The sequence below is a fragment of the Galeopterus variegatus genome, unplaced genomic scaffold (genome assembly GCF_000696425.1).
Source record: "Galeopterus variegatus unplaced genomic scaffold, G_variegatus-3.0.2 Scaffold9053, whole genome shotgun sequence".
Taxonomy (NCBI): domain Eukaryota; kingdom Metazoa; phylum Chordata; class Mammalia; order Dermoptera; family Cynocephalidae; genus Galeopterus; species Galeopterus variegatus.
Genome location: NW_007735164.1, coordinates 8890 through 16372, shown reverse-complemented (window position 1 = coordinate 16372; position 7483 = coordinate 8890). Strand labels below are relative to the sequence as shown.

The 7483-nt window shown below is 44.3% G+C and overlaps 1 pseudogene; it reads left to right on the top strand.

Moving 5' to 3' along the window:
* The first annotated feature begins 2815 nt into the window (after positions 1 to 2815).
* Positions 2816 to 5814, top strand: LOC103608990 (annotated as a pseudogene).
* The last annotated feature ends 1669 nt before the right edge of the window (positions 5815 to 7483 follow it).

The window sequence follows — 7483 nt, the reverse complement described above, 5'->3', positions numbered from 1 at the left end:
ATTTGCAACAAAATGGATGGCCCTTTACCGCCACCCCCCGCCTTCCTCCCTCTCTCCCCTCCCCCGCAAGAATGTCCTTTCCGTTTGCTTGTTGTAACAACTTCAAAAAAAAAAGTATGGTTGTTATATCTTCTTCCCCACCCCACCCCCGGTATTTTTTGGTGTGTTTTTGGGTAAATTAATTTGTTTATTTTTTTAGCTCCCACCAATAAGTGAGAACATGTGGTACTTCTTTTTCTCATCCTGACTCGTTTCACTCAATATTATTCTCTCAAGGTCCATCCATGTTGTTGCAAATGGCAGTATTTCATTCGTTTTTATAGCTGAGTAGTATTCCATTGTGTAGATATACCACATTTTCCGTATCCACTCATCCGATGATGGACATTTGGGCTGGTTCCAACTCTAGGCTATTGTGAGGATGCCCACTCTCACCACTCCTATTCAACATAGTTTTGGAAGTATTAGCCAGAGCAATCAGAATTGAGAAGGAAATAAAGGGCATCCAGATTGGAAAGGATGAAGTCAAACTGTCCCTGTTTGCAGATGACATGATCCTATATATCGAACAGCCCAAATCATCTATTAAAAAACTCTTAGAGGTGATAAAAGAGTTCAGCACAGTAGCAGGATACAAAATCAACACACAAAAATCAGTAGCATTTCTATTCACCAATAGTGAAGAAGCAGAAAGAGAAATCAAGAAAGCGTGCCCATTTACAATAGCCACCAAAAAAATAAAATACTTAGGAATTGAACTAACTAAGGATGTGAAAAATCTCTTTAATGAGAACTATAAACCACTCCTGAGAGAAATTAGAGAGGATACAAGAAGATGGAAAGACATCCCATGCTCCTGGATTGGAAGAATCAATATAGTGAAAATGACTATACTACCCAAAGTTATCTACAAATTTAATGCAATCCCCATCAAAATTCCTATGACATTTCTCTCAGAAATGGAAAGAACTATACAGTCATTTATCTGGAATAACAAAAGACCACGAATAGCCAAAGCAATGCTGAGCAAAAAAAATAAAGCTGGAGGTATTACTCTACCTGACTTTAAACTATACTACAAAGCTATAATAACCAAAACAGCATGGTACTGGTATAAAAACAGAGACTCTGATCAATGGAATAGAATAGAGCACCCTGAAATCAACCCACGCACTTACTGCCATTTGATCTTCGACAAAGGCACCAAGCCTATTCACTGGGGTCGGGACTCCCTCTTCAGCAAATGGTGCTGGGATAACTGGATATCCATATGCAGGAGATTGAAACTAGACCCATACCTCTCACCATATACTAAAATCAACTCAAAATGGATTAAGGATTTAATTTTAGTTTTGGTAAAGAAAAATACATATAAGAAATATTTTGGCTTTCGAATGATTTTTTACCTTTAAGTAGTTTTATGTATACTTACACTGTTGTGCAGGAGATGTCCAAAACTTTTTTTATTTTGGAATATTGAAGCTCTATATCCAACAATAACCCTCAATTTTCCCCTCCTTGTAGCTTCTTTTGTTTCTCAAAATTTGACTCATATCAGTGGGACCATACAATACTTCTGATTTTGTGAGTGGCTTATTTCACTTTGCGTAGTGTCCTCACTGTTTCTTGTTATAACACATGTCAAGATTTTATTTCTTTTTATGGTTGCATAATATTCCTTTCTGTGTATATACCACAATTTATTTATCCATTCATTCTTGGATGGATGTTTGGAATGCTTGCACCACTTCACTATGTGACTAATGCTGCTATGAACACTGGTGTGGAAATATCTTTTGGAGATTTAGCTATTAATTATTTTGGATATATACATCAAACTTGGACTTCCGAATCACATGGTAATGCCATTTTTTAATTTTTTGAGAAGCCAGTATATATATTTTTAAATGGTACAAGGGGTGCACCATTTTATATTGCCACCCACAGCATACTAAAGTTCCAATTTCACTGAAACCTGTTATTCTGTATTGAGTGTGAAGCAATATTTTATTGTGGTTTTACATTTTCTAATGTTTAATGCTGTTAAGCATCTTATCGTGTGTTTGTTAGAAACTGGTATATCATTGTTGGGGAAATGTCTGTTCAATTTCTTTGCTATTGTTTTGTTGGGGGGTGGTGTTGGAGTGACTGCCTGGTATGGGGAACTGAACTTTTGAACTTGGTGTTACAATTCTGTCTCTAACCAATGGAGGTAACCAGTCAGCCACCTTCTTTGCTTGTTTTTTAAACAAGTTATCTGTTTCGTTTTGTAGCTGTGAAACATTTTGTCATTGTATGTTCTTGATGTTAATTTCTTCCGCAGTAGATGATTTGCAACTATTGTATTTTTTGAGGTGCTGAAAAATAGTATTGTGTTTTTTATTTAAGATTTTACTTAGGCATTGCTGGTATGTTAAAATGTGATAAAATTTTGTTTATTAACCTGTGTCCTGCAGTCTTGCTGCATTCACTTATTAATTCCAGGAGTTTTTTCATTTATTTACTAGAATTTTTTACACAGATACTCATATCACCTGCAACCAAAGACAATTTTTTTGATTTCTTTTTCCCAGTCTGTAATCTTTTATTTCATTTTCTTCTGTTATTGAAGTATGAAGTACTTTAGTGCAATTTTGGGAGTGGTGAAAAGGCCCATTATTTCCTTGTTCCTGATTTTCTGGAAAAGCTTCGAGTATTTCAACATGAGTAATAATGTAAACCACAGAGTCCCTCGCCGGCCGGTCTGGGCAGCGGAGGAGGTGGCAGTGGCTGGAGACTTCGCTATGGGAAGTTGTTCCTTTGCTCTCTCGCGCCCAGCCGTCCTCCCTGGTTCTCCGCAGCCGTTGTCGGAGGAGAGCACGGGGAGGCGCCGGCTGCAGCCGCGGCTGCTTCTCCCCGCCCGGGCAGCCGCGCTGCTGGGCAGGTGCTGAGCTCCCCCAGAGCCTCCCCTGCCGCCTCCCTCCTCTGCCCGGCTGCCCGGCTGCCGCAGTGCACATGGGGTGTTGGAGGTAGATGGGATCCCGGCCCGGGAGGCGGCGGTGGATGCGGCGCTGGGCAGAAACAGCCGCCGATTCCAGCTGCTGTGGGATCGCGCGCCCCGGGCGCCCATGCAAGCCCTCGGGTCAGCCATGGAGACCTCCACGAGCAGCAGCACCGCCCTCGCCTCCTGTAGTCGCATCGCCCGCGGAGCTAGAGCCACGATGATCGCGGGTTCCCTTCTCCTGCTTGGATTCCTTAGCACCACCACGGCTCAGCCAGAACAGAAGGCCCTGGGTCTCATTGGCACATACCGCCATGTTGACTGTGCCACCGGCCAGGTGCTAACCTGTGACAAGTGTCCGGCAGGAACCTATGTCTCTGAGCACTGTACCAACACAAGCCTGCGTGTCTGCAGCAGTTGCCCTGCGGGGACCTTTACCAGGCATGAGAATGGCATAGAGAAATGTCATGACTGTAGTCAGCCGTGCCCACGGCCAATGGTTGAGAAATTACCTTGTGCTGCCTTGACTGACCGAGAATGCACTTGCCCAGCTGGCATGTTCCAGTTTAATGCTACCTGCGCCCCCCATACGGTGTGTCCTGTGGGTTGGGGTGTGCGGAAGAAAGGGACAGAGACCGAGGATGTGCGGTGTAAGCAGTGTGCTCGGGGTACCTTCTCTGATGTGCCTTCTAGTGTGCTGAAATGCAAAGCATACACAGACTGTCTAAGTCAGAACGTGGTGGTGATCAAGCCCGGGACCAAGGAGACAGACAACGTCTGTGGCACACTCCTGTCCTTCTCCAGCACGACCCCACCTTCCCCTGGCACAGCCATCTTTTCACGTCCTGAGCACATGGAATCCTATGAAGTCCCTTCCTCCACTTATGTTCCCAAAGGCATGAACTCAACAGAATCCAACTCTTCTGCCTCTGTTAGACCAAAGGTACCAAGTGGCATCCAGGAAGGGACAGTCTCTGACAACACAAGCTCAGTAAGGGGGGAGGAAGATGTGAACAAGACCCTCCCAAACCTTCAGGTTGTCAACCACCAGCAAGGCTCCCACCACAGACACATCCTGAAGCTGCTGCCATCCATGGAGGCCACTGGGGGTGAGAAGTCCAGCACGCCCATCAAGGGCCCCAAGAGGGGCCATACCAGACAGAACCTACACAAGCATTTTGATATCAATGAGCACTTGCCTTGGATGATTGTGCTTTTCCTGCTGCTGGTACTTGTGGTGATAGTTGTGTGCAGTATCCGGAAAAGCTCAAGGACTCTGAAAAAGGGGCCTCGACAGGATCCCAGTGACATTGTGGAAAAGGCGGGGCTGAAGAAGTCCACAACTCCAACCCAGAACCGGGAGAAGTGGATCTACTACTGCAATGATCATGGTATTGACATCCTGAAGCTTGTAGCAGCCCAAGTGGGAAGCCAGTGGAAGGATATCTATCAGTTTCTGTGCAATGCCAGCGAGAGGGAGGTGGCTGCCTTCTCCAATGGGTACACGGCGGACCATGAGCGGGCCTACGCAGCCCTGCAGCACTGGACCATCCGGGGCCCCGAGGCCAGCCTTGCCCAGTTAATTAGCGCCCTGCGCCAGCACCGGCGCAATGATGTTGTGGAGAAGATTCGTGGACTGATGGAAGATACCACCCAGCTGGAAACTGACAAACTGGCTCTCCTAATGAGCCCCAGCCCACTTAGCCCAAGCCCCATCCCCAGCCCCAACACGAAACTTGAGAGTTCCACTCTCCTGACAGTGGAGCCTTCCCCCCTGGATAAGAACAAGGGCTTCTTTGTGGACGAGTCCGAACCCCTTCTTCGCTGTGACTCAACATCCAGCGGCTCCTCTGCGCTGAGCAGGACCGGCTCCTTTATTACCAAAGAAAAGAAGGAAACAGTGTTGCGGCAGGTACGCCTGGACCCCTGTGATTTGCAGCCTATCTTTGATGACATGCTCCACATTCTGAATCCTGAGGAGCTGCGAGTTATTGAAGAGATTCCCCAGGCTGAGGACAAACTGGACCGGCTATTTGAGATTATTGGCGTCAAGAGCCAGGAAGCCAGCCAGACCCTCCTGGACTCTGTTTATAGCCATCTTCCTGACCTGTTGTAGAACATAGGGGTATTGCATTCTGAAAGTTACTCAATTACTCAATTTAGTGGCAGGGTGGCTTATTGTTTTGTTTCTGATTTTTGTTTTTTGGGGTGTGTGTTTGTTTAACAGAGTATATGGCCAGTGTTTGAGTTCTTTCTTTTTCTCTCTCTTTTTTTTTTTTCTTTTAAACCTTCTGGTAAGTTAGTTTATAAGCCTTTCCAAGGTATAACTGTATCAAAATATGCACCACTAAAGTTTCTTAAGTTCCATAGTTTCTCCGTTTTGCCTTCTTATGTATTTTCAAAATTGTTCTGTGCACTGTAAAGTCATTTAACTTACCGTAAGTGTAGTGTGACTTTTCCTACACACTGATTGTGAGGCTCTTAACTTCTTTTTTTTTTTTTTTTGTCTTTTGTCTTTTTCCATGTCCGGCAACGGATCGCAACCCTCAGTGTTGCCTCCGTACCAGACCAGGGACCGGCAACGGGATCGCAACCCTCGGCGTTGCCCCCGCACCTCGCTCAGCCAGTGAGCGGGAACCGGTCCGTATGTGGGATCTGAACCCTCGGGCGGGAGCGCCGCCGCGCTTCCCAAGCGGCGCACTATCCAGTGCGCCACCGGGCCGGCCCCAAGGCTCTTAACTTCTTAAAAGTGTAATGGCATCCTGTGAATCCTATAAACAGTCTTCATGTCTCTCAACATCCACACCTACTTTTTAAAAATGATTATTGTTACTATTTTTATTATTGTTTGTCCTTTACAGATTTTCTTAAAGATTAAGGAAATTTAAGACTCCTCTGAGTTACTGTAATGAAATTAGACTTTCAGTTATCTTTTTAATATGTCTTCTTGTACAATTCATATTCATGGCTGAAACTTGACCACACTGTTGCTGATTGTATGGTTTTCACCTGGACACCGTGTAGAATGCTGAATTACTTGTGCTCTTCTTATGCTAATATTCTCTGGGCTGGAGAAATAAAATCCTCAAGCCATCAGGACTTGCTATTTAAGTGGCCTGACCACCAGGCCACCAAAGAACTTGAACTTCATCTTTTAGGGATTGAGCTGTTCTAGAACACATTGCTGCACTTTGGAAAGTAGAAATTGAGTGCCAGTGGCACCTTTTCCATAGAGAATCTGCCCAGCTTTGTTTAAAAGGTGTCCTGTTTTTTATACACACGTAGTCAACAGGTCCAGGCTGCCTGCAAGACCTTCGTCTTGGTGGGTTTCCTTTGCCGTTCAATCACTTTAATTAACAATGGCTGCAGGTGTAAGAACTCTTGTCTGATAATATTTGCAACTATACTCCCATTTAAAAACATACCCTCTAATGCTCAGTTGCCAGACTCTAATGCAAAGGTGGTGTGGATTCCCTTTGTGTGGGCAGGGCTTGTGGGTAAGGGACCCATATCAGAAAAATGCCTTCAAGTGTACTAATTTATTAATAAGTACTAGGTGTTTGTTTAAAAAATTAAAAAATAAAAAAAATAAAATATAATGTAAACCACAGTTTCTCGTAGATGTCATTCTCCCAAACTCATTCCGAGGCAAATATCACCCTGATCCCAAAAGCAGATAAAGACACCACTGAAAAAGAAAACTACAGGCCAATATATTAGATGAATATAGATGGGAAAACCATCAATAAAATATTCACAAGTAGAATAACATACAAAAAGTTATACATCACAATCAAGTAGGATTCATCCCAGGGATGCAAGAATCATTCAACATACACAATCTATCGTACATGACTAGGTTATAAATTTCTTGGGAATCACAGCCTGTATTCATACGTAAAGGAAAGGTACAACCCCTATGTTTTGTCTTTGGTTAATGTGATATTTCTCCCCAGTTCCCACACAACGGAAGAAGAAATTAACTTTGTATCTTATCTTTTAAAAAATCTAGTAATGTCAGTCCCTCTAAGAACTGGCTGTTTCTCAGATCCCAAGTGAATCTGCTGCAGACTTGGCCTCCAATATTGAGTATCCTGCAGACACACTGGAGATGTTAACCAGCAAATAGAAGGACCAGGGGACACTGGGCCAGAGACCTCCCTCCTTACATTTGACAGTGACAATCTTCCCCCAGAAGGCCCTAAAACTTTTAGAGATTAGTCAGAGGAGGAGAGGTAGAAGGGAAACTCAGCTCTTCTTCCTAGACAAATGCGGGAGCATCTAAAAGCAGTTTCTCAGATCAGAGTAAGAGTCACCCCGGGTGGCACTAACAGTTAATGTCTCTCTTCCTTAAGCGGAGAATGAAGGTTCATGAAGAGGAGTATTTTTAGACAAAGAAACTACACTCGAGGCCACCTTCGGGGTGTGCAGTCTGTGCACAGGGCCCCGTGCACAGAAGAGCTCCCCATTTGGTTTTATGGTCTCCTCCTGCATTTGTGTAAT